The following is a 17,506-nucleotide window of genomic DNA, read 5'->3' as shown; positions in this document are numbered from 1 at the left end:
TATGGAATGTTGGTATCTTAGGTAGAGCTCTTACCCACTCAATCACAACACTGGCCTGTTATTTATTCCTTAATGAGAATTGTCTAGCTAGTAAGTTTTTTGTTTTTTATTTTGTTTTATTTCTGATAAAAACCTGGCATGTGAACAAATCAGTAAGCAGAGAAGTAGAAAATAAAGAGTATGTACTTGTGGTATACAGAAGGAAGCTTCTAGGATAGTCCCCTAAATATAATCTTCCACTCCTGGCATTTGTGCCTTTTTATAATTTACAGTGGAGTCAAGCTGGGACTGTGGCTTATATATAGCAAAGACAATAGGTATTATCTGTGACTGGGTTGCTTTCCACGCTAGGAAACTTACACTCTTACTTGCTTGATGAGACATGTTGCCATGCTAAAGATCCACACAGCAAGGAACTGAAGTGATCCCCAGCTGACAGCCATCAAGAACTCTGCAAATTCAGTGACATCATCCTCAAGATACGGAGTCCTAAGATGAACCATTAAAGTAAGCTTGGAAATGGATTTGTTCCAGTCACCACTGTGCACACAACTTGTGAGAGACCCTGAAGCAGAGGATCCAGCCCACGATGCTCAGATTCCTCGCCCTCAGGAACTGTGAGATTGTAAATGTGGTTTGTTGTTAGCCAAGGTGTGATAATTTGGTAAATAGCAATCACTAACTAATATGGAGAAACATTCATATATTTGACTTACCTTTCTTCCCACATGACCTTCTTGTTTTTTTCCCTTCAGTCACTTTCACACACTTAAGTTAACGTCTACCTTCCCACCTAACATTCCCCCAAGAGAAGTATTCCATTACTCTTGTAGATCAGAATGGGAGGAGGTCAAACTTTCATATTACCTTTGAGCTGGCATGAGGGCATAGAGATGGTTATGGATATTCTCTTGCTGTTTGTCCTGCAATGTTTGAAGGTTATCTGCAAAAAATTGTCCTGCACAGTTCAGAGCACTGGTCATATCATTCAATGGGGTAGTCTGGAAGTACTGCTTCATGACCATCTAGAGCTAGATTATTTGTATTCTGTTAAAGATAAGATGGACAAGAACCTTAATGGCACATGGCCCACAGAGAAATAGTAAGACTGTGGAAGTTACAGAGCCAGGGATGGGCAATAGCCAGTATTTTTATAAACAAATGTTGAGCCAAAAATCCCAAGCTTGTTCAGTCTGATCCTAGAGTTGTTTGGCCTTGTCCAAGAAATATTGAACATGGTTTTTTACCTACCTAGCTTGGCCCCTAAAAATCATTCTTCTCAGAGCATGGCAAAAACATCCCTTCGAGCAGCAGTTAGCATGCCTAAAATTCACCTGTTTGGAAGGATGATCACAGCCAAAGAGTTTATTTGATTTTGGAGGGTGGAGATGGAAGCTGCGATCTGGGTATTAAGTCCATTTTAGTTTCATGGAGAGGTTAACAAAGATCTTGTTGCTGAAAATTATAGCAGCTGTTCCCGTGGTGAGCCCTGCAGCCCCAGCAAGGATGTTGATCCCCACCAGGATGAGGGGCAGGGAGAAACTCTTTTTTGAAGACCTAAGAAGTGGTATTTAAGGGAATTGGTATGGGGTAACAGCCATTGCCAGTGGATATAACAGGTAAGACACAATGTTGATAATAACTGGACAATGTTGATAATAACTAATTGGCCCCAGCCAATTAGTTGATAAGCATTACTAGACTTAAGTTCCACAGACAAAGTACACCCCTCCTGTAGGAGAGAGACATCCTGATAGGTGATGTATACTAAATTGGACTATTTGATTAACAGTATATTTGAAGTCTGTAAAATGAAAGATGTTTCGCCTAGTGGACTAAAATAAGGCATGTACTCTAGGAGGCATTATTTGTCTGATCTTTCAAGAACAATGCACACTGGGTGGTTTCAATGATAACCCAGGCCACTTTTACTTCTTCATGAATAAGGGGGCAATTATATATCCCTATGTTGCCCCAATAGGAATTGGTCATCAGAGCTAGATTCTACATGACAGAGTTTTTCCTTTGAAAGCTTCCAGTATAATTAAGCTGCTGTGTTGTAAATATGTTTGGTGGCAATGAGATATTAGAGTGGAGAAAGAGGGTTGAAAGGACAATGTTCAGTTTTTAGTGTTTATTGTGACTGTGAAGTTGCAGAATTATTTAGGGATCACACAGGATATTCCTGGGAAAATTCAGGCAGACAGAGGAGAAGGGGGCTATAGTTTTTAGGGTGAACTGTGTATAAACAGTCTCCATAACTAGGTTTGATAGGGTTTCTTTTTTAACTGTTGCATGTCCACCCTGATACTCAGTACAAGTTAAATAATATATGAACTCTTCAGACTGAGCCCATTCTCAGAGAGGTTGGTCTTGCCTCTCTGGATGAGCCCCATGCTTCTAAACAATCCAGCAAAAATGGCCATAAGAAGAGTTATATAATAAGCACACTGCACCTGTAGTGGCCTAATAAAGGGTGAAACATTATCTAGGAGAACAGATTGGAAGCATATTGGCATAAAGAGAAAAATAAGACTGCATCTTTCCTTATTCAGGCTCCTTTGAATGAATATGCATAAATCTACGGGCTCCATTGACCAAGGCCATTTTAGTCCAAAGTCTTTTTGGTCTTCAGAGCAGCATGGCTTTATCTCTATATAATGGTTCCAGCTGGAGAGTCCAGATACCCTTACTGCTGTTGTTGTGGAAAATAAGACTAGTCTGATACTTTCTGTGTAGCAGTGAGTTGGGACCTGGGATTGCTGTCATTCAATGTTTTAAGTAGAACTTGGGTTGGGATTTGTATAAATGTGGACTGGTATCCTGGCCCAAGTGAAACATGAGGTCTCAGATTGCCTTTTGAAATTGAATTACAAAAATAACCTATTTAGCAGTATTATTTTTTCCTGTGTCTAGTAGGATGTCTTAATGCAAGAAGGGCCATCCACAAAGAGCCTCAAAGAGGATTAGAGGGAGCTGGGCGGTGTCCTAATTCTGAGCAGGGTAATGGGAAGAACTAAAAGATAGTTTTGATTTGTTTCCTGACAAAGAAGTTTTTTTGTTTGTTTATTTTTTTCTTTGTTTGGTTGGTTTCGGGTTTTTGTGATTGCTGTTGCTTTGTTTTAATTTAGGATCTGGTTGACCTTTTCTATTTTACCAGAAGTCTGAGATGTCTAAGTGAAGTGAAGCTATCAGGTTATATGTAAGGCCTTGCAAATCCCTAGCAAAACCTGGGAAGTAAAAGAGATCCCATTATTACTTTGTAGTGAACTTGGGAGTAACTTCCTTTAGGAGTTGACCACATCCTGAACTCTTTCAGTCCTGTTAGGAAGGCTTCTACCCATCCAATAAAGGTATCTAGGAGAAAGAATAGATATGTTTAGCTTTGACAGGGTAGCATCTGTATAAAATCTATTTGCCAATCTTCTCCAGAGTAATCTTATATCTTCTGCATGTGTTTACCTAAGGATAGAGGTCTGGAAACTTGAGTATTCCTAATAATACAAAAACTCCACTTTTGGTAAACTATAGTTTTTATCAGGCCCTTTTCAGGAAACAATTCACCACATAGCTCTTTAAGTTTGTCTCTCAAAATGGCAGGAATCATGCAATTCTTCTATAATTTTACATTGTAATGCCTGAGGAATATCTGTAATTGCCTCTTTGTATATACCATCCTTCTTTTGTCTGCATGTATCCCTGCTCTTTGGCCCAGGCACCTTCCTCTGGAGTGCAATGAGAGATTGAGGTTTCCTTTGAGACTGTTGGGATTAAAGGGCATAAAATGTCACACTGAGTAGTGGCAACCTTTTTATGCATTAAGTCTGTAAAAGAGTTACCAAAAGAAATTCCATCAGACCCCTTTTTTACCTCTGCAGTGTTTGATTGCAATTTCTCTGAACAGATTTACTGCTTCAAAGAGTTTGAGAATCTGAGATCCATACCTGATAAGAGTGTCTTGGCTGTCAAATATGTCCCCTCTCCAGATAGCTACAAAGGCATGTAAGGCTCCTAAGGCATATTTTTTTGTCCTTGCCTAGTTTTATTGCCCTGATTAAGCTAATCAGTCCTACTAATTGAGTCAGTGTTCCTGGGGAAAGAGCACTGGCTTCAGTAACTTGCTGTGGTATGACTACTGTGAATTCCTAAAGCCGGTCCCATCTTTGATAAAGCTGCTACCATCTATGAACCAAACCTCATCTGCACTGCAGAGGCATTGGTTTTTAGGTCCCTTCTGCCAGCTAGGTAGTCTCACTAAAAGGATGAAAGGGACCATTTTCCCCTGAAACTGACATTTAGGTTCTGCATTTAAGGTGAAGCACTGTGTTATTTTGATGAGGATTTTCAAGGGTGAGGATCTGGCATTTTAGTATTCTGCTGCCTATCAGTCAATGAGAGCCTTTTATTTTATTTTATTTTTATTTTTATTTTATTTTTTTGACAGGCAGTGTTAGACAGTGAGAGAGACAGAGAGAAAGGTCTTCCTTCCACTGGTTCACTCCCCAAATGGCCACTGCGGCCAGCGCACCGCGCTGATCCGAAGCCAGGAGCCAGGTGCTTCCTCCTGGTATCCCATGCAGGTGCAGGGCCAAGCACTTGGGCCACCCTCCACTGCCTTCCCGGACCACAGCAGAGAGCTGGACTGGAAGAGGAGCAAATGGGACAGAACCTGTGCCCCAACCAGGACTAGAACCCGGAGTACCGGCGCCACAGGCGGAGGATTAGCTTAGTGAGCCTTGGCGCTGGCCGCCTTTTTGTTTTAGTAGGGCATTTATCTGATGTGAGGTACAAAGGATGATTTCTTCCCCTAGTGTTGTTTTGGAGTCCTCCTCTGTCAGAAAGGAATCAACCACTATTACCCATAGGCAGTGAGGCCATTCTTATGCAACCATGTCCAGTTTTAGAAAAGTAAACAACAGGTCACTTAACCTTTCCCAAGTCCTGACTTACTACTCCGAACATAACCACCTGCCCCTTGTTAACATATAGCTGATAAAATTTATCTGGGGTTGGCGACACTAGCCCAGGGGACCTAGTCATCCATGCCTTTAACTAGGTAAAGTCTGTGTTTTGTTCTCTTTCCCAAGAGCAGCCCCTGTTCTAGCTTGCTGCTATGAGCATGATACAGGAGCTTTGCTATTTCTCTGTACCTGGGGATCTGTAATCTGCAGTATCCTGTTAGTCCAAGAAATGCTCAGAGCTACTTCAAAGCTGTAGGTGTAGTAATTTGTTGGGTAGCCTGTATCCTCTCTGGGACCAGGTTTTTTTTTTTTTTTTTTTTTTTTTTTTTGTGCTTCATGGACACCTGATAGTCATGTTCTACCAGGAAATTAAAGGTACTAGTTAAAAACCTAAAATTGGAGTCTTAATTTGGGGACAAATGAGAAAGTCTTCTACTTATTAGATCATTTTCTCACCCCACACCCCTCAAGAGATAGGTCCTTGAGATCCTTTACAAGGGTCAGTCCTAATAGGTTGGGGATGTTTCTTAAACCCTTTGGCAACACTATCCAGGCTAGCTGTTGCTTTAAGCCTTATTTGCAAACCTATTCAAAGGTGAATAGGAACCATAGGAGGGGTATATAGAAATCTAAAAATCAGCATTCTTAAGAGCTAAAGAGCTAAAGAGCTTGCGCCATGGCTCACTAGGCTAATCCTCCACCTTGCGGAGCCGGCACACCGGGTTCTAGTCCCGGTCGGGGCACCGGATTCTGTCCCAGTTGTCCCTCTTCCAGGCCAGCTCTCTGCTGTGGCCAGGGAGTGCAGTGGAGGATGGCCCAAGTGCTTGGGCCCTGCACCCCATGGGAGACCAGGAGAAGCACCTGGCTCCTGCCATCGGATCAGCGCGGTGCGCCAGCCGCAGCGCGCCAGCTGCGGCGGTCTTTGGAGGGTGAACCAACGGCAAAGGAAGACCTTTCTCTCTGTCTCTCTCTCTCACTGTCCACTCTGCCTGTCAAAAAAAAAAAAGAGCTAAGACTTAAAACTGTTAGGTAGGAAGTCAGCAATGAGCTTCTGCATGTGTTACAAAGGCCTAAGGAGCTGACATCTAGGTCCAGCATCCGCATCTCAAAGTCATCCAGATAACCTTCCAGGTGCAGACCCGTGACTGCACTTCAAACGTCCTGCCCCTTCTACCCAATAACCATCCTTCCTCTCAGGTCCTCTAAGGCAGGGTGATGCCAGCCAGGCTTCCCCCTGTCTGATAACTCGGGGTGGGGGGGACTCAGAAAGGAAGTTTTTGTATTTACATCAAACAAGTCCTTTGTTTGGGAGGAGGAGAGGAAGAGGGGGAGGGAAGGCAAGACTCATCCCCTTAAAAACCCCGACCTAAATGTGAACTGTACACTCTCTCTCAGGTCCTGTCTGGAGAGGTGCCCATCCATTCTCACAGATGTTCCTACCCTGATAAACCTTGCAATTTTGCTTTCCACTACTCTCTGTCTCACGCCTGAATTCTTCCTTGCATGTAGACAAGGGCCCTTTGCTTCTCCAGTAACAAAACCACTTAGTCTCAGGAGGTATATCCCCTAAGATTTTGTAAGGGTTTAGCATGATGGGGTAAATAGATATTACTCTTTCATTAATGACCTATAAATCTTGAACTAATCTGTATTCTCCATTTTTCTTGTTTACTGGTAGAATACTCATATTGCAAGGGGATGTTAACAAACCTCTGCTGTGGCAATGTGTTGATTAGGGGTCAGAGGTCCTCTCTACTTTTGGCTTCATAGGGTACTGCTTTAAATTTTGGAAGCATATTAAGCTTAATAATCAGGTAAACTTTTAAGGTACAGCCAGATATGTTCAATTATAAGATCCAGACTTGTGGTTGACCTGTAGATCTATATCTTCATGTTGCATACTAGAGGATCTAAGATTACATAAGGCAATGGTGGTAATTTGGCTGTCCTCATGTGTGGAGAAGGCACAGAACTCATGTGCTTGACTTTCTAATTTCCTTAGAATGCCCCTTCCCAGCAGGAGTATGAGGCATTCAGTCATTAGCAAGAACTGTTGAGAAAATATGGTCCGGCTCCAGAGACATTTTAAGGAGGGCATGCAACTCCTAAGGAAGGCATCCCATTGATTCCCATTAACTGCCTCTCCTAGGAAGAGAGTTGCACCAAATATGAGGTTAGAACACAGTGGGTGGTTCCTGAACCGAAAAGAAAATTCATGTTCCTACCAGCAGCCTCAAGGGTGATCTTAGGCTCTGTAACCTTAATAGCAATGGTCAGCTTGGGGCCATGAGTATTGAAGAAGAGCTTCCTTAGCCTAGGGTCAAGAGGATCTGCAGTTCCAACCTTGGAGTCTTTCAACCCTCAGGACAATTCTTTTTCCAGTGACTCCATTTTTAGCGTGACTTTTGTGGGAATCCACTTTTGTTATTACAGCAAACATTAGTGCATGTTTACAACTTTGAAAAGATCTTTGTCATTAAGAGAAACAGTTTAAAGCATATCAAAGACATGTGAAACTGAGCAAGCAAGCCACCTAGCAAACCGAAGGGCGTTTGCATTACCTCAATTCTCTGAATCAATCTGCATTGGCTTACTTTAGTTAACAACATAAAGGCTTGTATACACGGAATTTACTCTTATTTTTATAAGACCACTTTAGCTGGAAAGCAAAAACATAAATACAGTATAGGTCTGACACCATTTATAACATTTTAATACACTTTACATAATCTGAATTGACTCAAGCAGCTGTTACTTTAACAAATTTAGAGTCTTATCCTTTGAGAGTTCCAGGGATCCGACTGGAAGCCCAAAGTTGGAAGACTCGGTTTAGAATTTAAGCTGTCAGAGAGTCAAACCATTTAGCCAAAATTAGTACATTTCTGATCAGTTGGGTAATCACTCAAACATTGAAAACAGATAAACAACGTAAACAACTTCACATTGCAGTTTTCCCAATCAAGACTATAATGGCAATAGAAAAACGCGAAACCTTGAAGACACGTGAATGCTCTCAGATGAGTCAGGGACAGCAGCACAGAAAAGAACTAGTCATCAGCGTATGAGCCCATTGCTTAGGTTTCCATTAACTGCTAAGAGAAAAACCCATCAGATTGGAAAGGGTTAATGGATTATGGGTTCTGGCTCCCTTAGGTAAGGCCAGCAGTAGTACTGAATTGGAGTTTGTTAGCATGTATTCTCATAGGTTGTCCATACATGACAATTCAAGGCTATGTAAAAGTAACTACCAGTGTAAAGTCTCAAAAGGTGTGAGCAAGTCATAAAAGGTTTTAAAATATTTATGATTTTAAAATATTGTTTACAGAGTTGAGTGCTAATGCCAAAATTACACTGACCTAAAGTTGAAATCTAATCTTCTGTTATAACAATGGGGGTTTTAAAAAATGTGTACTAATGTTAGTAAATATCTGGAAATGGTCTAAATCATAAATCTTGGAATCTGTTTTTGCAAAAACTGTAACGTCTGCTTTAACAGTGTCTGCTTAATCGATTACCCTGCCATTTCTAGAGTTAGGTCCTGTAAGCTCTTTCTGACTCTGTTAAATAGTTCCAAATTATGTATAAACGTGTTTCTTTCTAGCTGCTCCAGTCTCTGGCTCAGAAGCCAGATCCTTTAAAGAGGGACTGACAAAGTCTCCGTCCAGCTAATGCTGAATGACCAGGCATTGCTAGTTCACTGACCTTTTCTGTAATAATGCCTGGCCACAGTATAGGGCACCAAACAGCATAGCCAGAAAAAGAGGTTAAACTATAAAATAATGTAACAGCTAGATCAATTTTTCGGTGTATGCAGTAAATGGGCAGAACTTCCCTTTTAAACCAAACTGAGGGATAGATAGGAAGTTGCACTGATGATCTCAAAGTATGCAAGCAGGTCACCACAGTGGATCTTACCTAAAAGGTCATAGTTCTCATGGGCACGGTCTTAACTCGCAGGAAAATACTAAGTGTCAGAATTTGCCCATGACCATAGTTTTTCTAGCTCACCCTGATATTAAAAAGATCTCCAAAAATCAGGGTTGGGTTGAGCACCCCCTTGACTGACATCATAGAGGCTGCCTCCTTGGTCTACTTTATTAGAGACCAGGAGAACGAGGAGCAAGCAAGCAGCAGAGGACAGGCAACAGGCCAATCAATGGCTGCTTTACACGGTGATCTGCCATCAAGGAGACCCAGCAAGGCCAGTGCACCCCAAACGGTGCCTGTTGCTGATATAAGGAGCCAGGGCATTGGGCAAGCAGCTGTCATGACAGAAACTGCCTTCTGTCAGCTCTGCCAAGAGCAAGGCCACTGGACACGGAACTTCCCTGGGTGTCAAAGGACTCCTGGTTCAGAACCGCAGACCCTCTGGCCTGAGCTAAAAAGCCTTTGTCTCTGCCCAGCTTCCAGCTCCAGCCACTGCTATTGAGGGGATGGCCTAGGGTCAGTAAAACGCAAGTTGCCTATTTCTAACAGCCTCCTATTCAGCTCTCCTCCTAGTCTAGCCATGTAATGTAAGTCAACAGGGTGCCTCCCTTAAAGGAGATTTGCATCTCTTGCAATTCTGTTACAGCACTCCATGGATAGGTCTGGGCCTCACACACCCAGCCAGGCCTTAAAATCTATCCAATAGCATTAAGCTTAGAAAGCCCTCCCTGCCAGTTCCTAAAAACAGGGCTTTCAGTAACAGCTAACTCAGATAGTCCTGCACCTATTTGGACAGGTCCTCACTGAGGACTTAAAGGGCCTATCTCTTGAGGGGGGTGCACAATAGTCCATAATATAGATGGTTAAATGTGAATGATTTGTTAGTCTGTCTCCTTTCCCAGCCCGAGACTCTAGTCTTGATCACTGGCTTAACTTCCTAGCAAAACTAGCTACTGGGTATCCAGAGGAGAAAAAAAAAAAAAGCATTGCTAGTCCATTAGAGTGTTAATTATTTAACCCTTATCCTCACCCCTGGGGAGAGAAAACCTTCCCCAGAGAGGATATGGGCCATGCAGCAAATTCCTACTTCTGCAAACTTCAGGCAGTCCCAGTTTTCTCTATCAGGTTCCTAGATACAGGGAAACAGCACAGTTCCTAAACCAGGCTCTTGACAGGCAGCCAAAGCAGAGCCCCCTCCTTTGGGGAAAAGAGCAAACCACAGCCTTTGCTCAGCTGAAGGATGCTATGACTAAAGCCCCTGTGCTAGGACTGCCAAATCCAGGGAGACCCTCCCAGCTGCACATCACTGGGAGGCAGGGAGTCACCTTAGGAGGGTTAACTCAGGAACTGGGACCTGTTAAGCAACCTGTGGGCTACTTTTCTCTCACTGGCTCACAGATAGTAAGATACTAAAATATCAGGTCCTCCTTCTAAAAAAACCCTCAGGTAAAAATAAGGCATTATTCTACTCTAAACCTGGCTACACTAATGCCAGTTCCAGGGGAAAGTGGTCCCCTCCACTCCTGTACTGAGACTACAGACTTGATCTATGCCAGCAGAAGGGACCTAAGAGACAGCCCCCTGACTAACGCAGATGAGGTTTGGTTCACAGATGGAAGCAGCTTTGTCCAACGGGACCTGCTTCTCAGGGTATGCAACAGTTACAGCATGGCACGTTATTGAAGTGTGCTCTGCCCGCAGGAACTTTTGCTCAGTTAGCAGAACTGATTGCCTTAAGCAGAACTCTAGATCACACAAGGGATTTGTAAGGCATCTTCACTCTGCATGGAGACCTCAGTCTTCCGGTAAGGTAGAAAGAGCCAACCAGGCTCTATAAAAAACATCACAAATATAGAATTATGTGCTTGGTGAAAAGGTTTAAAAAAGTGTTATTAATAAAAAGGGTTAAAAAGAAAAGAGCTTTTTAAATAAGAAAAGGACATGGTTTGTAAAAATCCTGATGGCTAGTTTCCTCTAGACTGGAATGGAAATGATAAAATGTTTCAAGTAAGTTAAAGAAGGTGTGCGAAAGTCACAAAAGGTTATAAAAGAAAATAATCAAACATGCTAACTGCTGCTCCAGGAGGTATCTGTGCCATGTTCCAGGAAGAATGTTGTCTCTGGGTCAAACAGACTAGACAGGTACAAATCCAAATTCGTACTTTTCCTGGACAAAGCCAAACAGCTCCAGGACCAGGCCAAGCAGGGCTGGGATTTCTGGCCTGACATCTGGTCATGGAAATCCTGGCTATTTCCTCTCTTTGTCCCAATAACTTCTGTAATCTTGATGCTTCTCTTTGCACCGTGTGTTTTTAATGCCCTTGTTCGTTTTGTCTCTAACAGACTAAAAGCTGTTAAACTCCAGATGGTCATCAGACAAGGCTTCCAGCCCATTCCACTGTATGACCTGAGCAGCCCTCTGGACCGAGCAGCACAGTCTTTCCAAGGCCACTATCACACACCATAAGACAGATAGCAAGAGGAAATACCCAAATCCCCCTCGATGCCCACATGCCAGCTCTGAAGAAGTTACAGAAAACAGAACTCCACCCATAATCCCAAAGAAAAATTTTGGATATTACCTCTTGAGGGGAAAATGATAGGCAGAAAGTTAGGTATAAGCTTATGTGTGTATGACAAAGGCCTCTGGAGAAGACTTCTATGTCCAGCATATGCATATGCTGACAATGTTTCAGGGGCAGCCTGGTATTCACATTCTGCCCTACCCCCTTCTACCTGATAACCTGCCGGGTGGAGATCCCCGCCCCTTCTGCCTGACAAATCTTCCACAATCTCCCAGATGCAGCGCAGTATCTGCATTTCAGTATTGCAGAACAGGTGGGGGTTGGATCTCATTTTCATTGTGGGGGGAGGGGGTTATGTGCAGCCCTAAAAGAGAAATGTTGTACTGGGGTTGTTAGAGACTCCATGGCTGAACTCAGAAAGCGGCTGGGGGAACGACAACAAGAGAGGGAAGCGCGACAGGGTTGGTTTGAATCTTGGATTTCCCAATCTCCGTGGCTCACTACGCTGCTGTCAGCTGCATCTGGACCCTTAGCTGTTCTGCTCTTAATTGTCACTATCGGGCCTTGTATACTAAATAGACTTGTTACCTTCGTGCGAGAACAAATTGAAAATGTCAAACTCATGATCATCCGACAACAGTATACAACTCTCAGGGAGGCAGAAGCAGATGATCTCTAAGATTAGAGATCCTCACAACAAGGAGTGGGGAATGAAGAGTTAAAATTGTATATGTGCGGGTGTAAAAAGTTAAGCTTAAGGTTTAAACCTTCCTGGTGCAGCTGTGAAAATAAGACAGAGGTCACATAGTTTCCTTTCCCTACTCTTGTGGCTATAATGATGTAAATGGGGCCAAGCTAGATAACTGCTGCCTCCTAGGTGCTATCTTCCCGAGACCTTATGACCCTTACCGTTTGTTTAAGGACAGTTTGCTTAGGGCCCTTGCTTAAGGCCCCTTTGATCCTGGAGAAGTTACGAGGCTGCTTGCTCAAGCATTGCAACTGTAAGATAAACTCCCCTGCATTCTCCCAACATCTTACCCTCCCTTAATGACCTTTTGGTGGTCCCATACCTCCCCCCTCCCAGTACCGGTTATCTGTCCTGAGAAGGTGTTAATGGCCTTCCTGTGTTTGCCCACAGGTGTGAGATAAAGTCCTCTCCTCCCCTTGCGTGACATCCTGCCTTCTTGTGATACATCCTGACCCCATACCCCCCTTCCCTATACCCACTCATTTGTCCTGCTGTATAAAAACCCTGACCCTCAGCTCCTCGGGGCTGCTCTGTTCTTGCATGTTCAGAGAGCCCCAGCATGCTGGAAAAATAAACCCCTTGCTGATTGCATGAGAGTGTCTCTTGGAGTCGTTTCTCGGGTGGCTGACGCTTCTCGACCTTAACACTCCAGCTTCTCACAGTGATAACAGGTCTGTTTGGGTGTTGACTATCTTTGCCAGATTTCTCTAGCATCAGATCTCTGCCTAAAGCAGCTGGCTGTCAGTTGGGCCTGCTACCTATCTTTTCATTACTCTGTTGTCTTGATTCTGGTCACTGTTAAAAGTAGGTTATGCAAGCAATCTTTTGGATAATAGTTAAGGGGTTGCTTAGTCCAATCCCTAATTTATGAAGCATCATTCCAATATCAGAGGTGGCCTGAGCTAGAAATCTACCCTTTATCACTAGGTCCTCAGTGGCAGAATGAGATCTACATCAGTTTATTATGTATGGGCCTTTTTAAGACTCTTAAAAAGGTAGTAGCACTTTCCCTGGATTCCTGTTCTGTTGCTAATTCATTAAAGTTTATTGACTGTGTCTTGCTGGTATGCAATCCTGCCAGTACACAAGCCATCATAGGATCCTGGCTACCTTGTCCTCTAAGAGTATTATAATCCAATTAAGGGCAATCCATTGGTATCCTTTCTAAAAAGGGTATCTTTGATTTTGCCTTTGCAAGGCATTTGCATAATCACCGTAATGCTCTGCCACTGTTTGTTTTTCACTGTGAGTTAATTCGGTGCCCATGGGGAAACTATGTCCTTGTAAAACTAAACATGGCAGTCACCTTTTACTGCTCATTTATAAGTTTTTTTTTTAAGATTTATTTATTTATTTGAAAGTCAGAGTTATGCAGAGAGAAGGAGAGACAGAGAGAGACAAGAAAGAGAGAGAGAGAAATCTTCCATCCACTGGTTCACTTCCCAGTTTGCTGCAATGGCTAGAGCTACGTTGATCAGAAACCAGGAGTTTTTCCCAAGTCTCTCACGCAGGGGAAGGGGCCAGGCCAAAGGATTTGAGCTATTTTCTATTGCTTTCCCAGGCCATAGCAGAGAGCTGGATTGGAAGTGGAGCAGCCAGAACTCTAATTGGTACCCATATAGGATGCCGGCACTACAGGCGGTAGCTTTACTTGCTACACCACAGCACTGGCCCCCTGTTTATAAGTTTTTAAGACTCACGATTAAAACTTCCTATCCCTTCTGTAATTTGGCTTAAGTATTAAATTGAAAAGTGGACTTGTATTTTGATAGGGTCTTCCTTTCCTACTGCCTCCTGGAGGGTACATATTCCAATGATGTTTATATTGAGGGTTATTGTCCAAGTCCCTCATTGAGAGAGAGAAACCCCTATATTGGAAGGGAAGGGTATAGGGCATTTTTAGCTTTTGTAGGGGCATTGTCCCAAGGTGTTCATTCCTTTGGCTCTGCCTCATGGTAGGCTTTTAACAGTTGATTAAGTAAGGCTAGCATGGCTGGGTCTAGCCTACAACTCCAGCCACAGTTCATGATTTTCTCATAGTGCCACATTGGCCTTTACATAAAGGACTTCTGTCCATTTACCGTGCCCACTGCAAATAGATTTAGCTGTAAAATGGTATTATAAACTTAAGCTCCCATGTTCTTGCCATGTTTCTTAGTTCAATAATTTATATTGTGGACAGACAGTATTACAGGAGAAATTCTTGTTTTTTAAGTCTGTTTTTCAAACTATAGCCAATTTTTGAAATACATCCTAGTATCTGTATGCATGGTATAGTTGGAATCTCATCTGGAAGAGGATAAAAGAAAAATGTTGGGGGTTGGGGGTAAACAAGTGAAGTATCCCTGGAAGTCCCAGGAAACAAGAGGAACCAGGTACTCCTGTCTTGGCTTTCACTTGTGAAGAGCTAGCCTGGTTCATTACTTCTAGGCTTCCAGACTTAATTTGTCTTACTATGTAGCCTGATTGCATCTATCCCAAAAATCCCTTCATCTGGGGCCTTTCCTCCTATCTGGCTGCACCCCCTGCTTTTGATCTGCATTCTGACCTGGCAACACCTAGCTACTTAATGTTTAGCCTGTGTCCGTCCCCATTAATAGGTAAAATAATGTAGCCTGCAGTGGCCTGGAGGGCAGCTGTGCACTTTTCTCCTTCATGTGTCTTTTTTTTCCCTCTTACTCTGTTCCAAGCAGACCTGCAGCTGCAAACTTGAGAAGGTCAGGTAAGCACACTGCAGCAGGTGCAACTGCAAGGTAAACCCCCTTTCCTGACATCAGTGCCCTGCCTGGGGTGGAGACTCCCCATGGACCCATCGCCCTGACCCTTAGACAGATGGGTGACAACCTGCTCCCTAGGAGGTTTTAAACTTCCACGCTGGGATGTGCTATGTATCTAGGGTGGTGGTGAAGGATTGTGAGTGATGATGGAGGGGAGAATTGTGGGAGAGGATGCCAGGCCCCTGACTTAACACTGACCTGCTTATGGTCAGGCACCAGAGTTGAGAGAAACAGCACATACCTCTGCTACCGCCTGCACACACGCAGGCTGCACAACCTGAGCTTTCTCTAGTGGCCCTTTCTATTTTCCCCACTGAGCTGTGGTGGAAATGCAAAATGAGGCGCAATAATCGGGGTCTAGTATATAGCCATGGGGGAGAGTTGCACTCTGGAAATCCCATGAGTAGTGATTAACCCAGGCATGTAGGTACCACTGTTTGTAGGAGCAACCTAGAAGATTTTAGGTTTTCTTTTATTTGAAAGTCAGTGTTACAGAGAGAGGTCTTCCATCTGCTGGTTCACTCTCCAGATGGCCACAATGGCCAGGGTTAGGCCAAGATAAAGCCAGGATCCAGTAGCTTCATCCAGTCTCCATCACAGATAACAGTGGCCCAAACACTTTAGCCATCTCTCGCTGCTTTTCTCAGGCCTATTGCTGGGAACTGGATCAAAAGCAGAGCAGCTGGTACAGAAACTGGCACCTATACGGCATTGCAGGCAGTAGATTAACCCACTATGTCAAAATGCTGGCCCTGCCTGAAAGCCTTTCAAAGGCCCCAAAACACTTCTTTTCCTGTAAGACTACAATGATGCTGGATAAATCACAGCAGGATCATTGGATCTCTATATATGTTATACAATCTCCAAAATATTTATATCATATCAACAGTGTATCTGTATAAGCACAACATAAGTTTGACATAATTTTATAACCTGACAGTGCATTTCATATAATCCAAAGTAGCTTAAATAACTAATTTTACTTTAGGATAAGACAGATCCTTGGAGATTTCCAGAATCTGGCTGGAAATCTCAAAGTTCAAACACTTAATTTAAAACTTCACATCTAAAACATTGTTAGAGCTTTAAATCATTTGGTCAAAATAGGATCTCAGATTATTGTAAAAGTAATCATCTAACTGAATCATGGTGTTTAACCAGAGTTTTCAATTGGAGTTTTAACACAATCGCTCAAACATTTTAAGCTAGGCAGATAACCTTAACTCATTTAAAAATAAGTCCTCTCCAAGCAATCAAAACTTAATAAAGACAGCAGAACACAAGAAACCTTCTGCGTGACACACAAGATCCTCGTTTCATAGGTCACTTACAAAAGCAAAGAAAAATTTGAATGAAATGATTAACACATGACATGCCATTACTTGAAACAATTTAAATATGTCAAAAAAGGCCATAGTTTGAGAGTCAAGTAGCCCTGTTATTTGTACTTCTCGGATACAGGAGCTAAAGAAAAAAGTGACCAATTAAATACAAACTGTGGAAAAGGAGGAAACCACAGTCTAGCAAATGAGTTGAAAGGGTTAAAGAAAAACAGGTTTTGACCTTAAAAGATCAAAGCCTCCCTCAAACTTAAGCAGAAAACTTTTTGTTTCTTTCTTATTATAGAGATGGCTGAAATTGGGTGTTGGTCTCAGTTGCAGCATCCCTGATCTCCCGACATCAGAGACAAAGGAAATAGCATGGCAGCAGACATACAATGGGCAGGCCATAAGAAAAACGAGAAGGGCTAAGAGGGATGTAGTAACAGGATAAGAAAAGAGGGAGAAGTAGGTCTCCGTCTCTCATAACACATTCCTAACACGGCAGCACGCAGAGAATAGACAAGTGTGTGCTTTCAGAGTGTGCTAGTGGTGTGTGGACATTGTCGTCAGGCCAGTGGGTGCCTAATGCAAACTTCTTGATCCCATGCCTTGCTCATTTTCTGTGGAAATCTTGCACCAAGAACCCTACATTGCTCAGTCTGTGCCTGCATGCATATCAGAGTCAATGACTGCCATGAGATGATAGACAAGGCAGGAGAAAGGTTAGAGTATGCCAGACATGGAGCATTCGTGAATCCTGTAGGTGAGGTTCCTTGGATTTATATGGCTCCAGATCCCTCTTGGCTGGCTCGCCAACGAGATGTTACCAGACAGTTGGAAGAGAAGTTCTTGTCCCACATAATAATTTCAGATGTGAGACAGAGATTGGCTCTAAGTAAGCTAGCAAAGTTGAATGTAGCAGTATACCTGATACTACAGGTATTTGAGGAACGGAGACTCCACTCTGCATTTAGATGGGGGTTTATATAGGTATGAGATTCAATTCTTCCTGCCATTTCTCCTTCTCCATCACTCCTTTTTGGGGGGGATTGTTTCTGGGCATTAAATTTGTGAGGTTTCACCTGGACTTTAGCACACTGTTTGATCAGACCAAATAGTCCCTTTGGCACCAGGCCAGGAAGATTCCCCTGGGATGTCTCCAAGGGAAAGTTTGAGAACCCCTAAAAGGTTATGAGACATAAGTAAGACTTTTGACTTGTAAACTTCAGGCTGCTTTCAAAGCACC

At 43.0% G+C, this 17,506-nt stretch overlaps 1 pseudogene; it reads right to left on the bottom strand.

Moving 5' to 3' along the window:
- LOC100346900 (N-alpha-acetyltransferase 15, NatA auxiliary subunit pseudogene) overlaps window positions 1-1,025 on the bottom strand; it is a 58,380-nt pseudogene extending 57,355 nt beyond the window's left edge.
- Window positions 1,026-17,506: the final 16,481 nt, after the last annotated feature.

This window comes from Oryctolagus cuniculus, chromosome 8 (genome assembly GCF_964237555.1).
Source record: "Oryctolagus cuniculus chromosome 8, mOryCun1.1, whole genome shotgun sequence".
Taxonomy (NCBI): domain Eukaryota; kingdom Metazoa; phylum Chordata; class Mammalia; order Lagomorpha; family Leporidae; genus Oryctolagus; species Oryctolagus cuniculus.
This window is presented reverse-complemented; position numbering and strand designations above follow the sequence as displayed.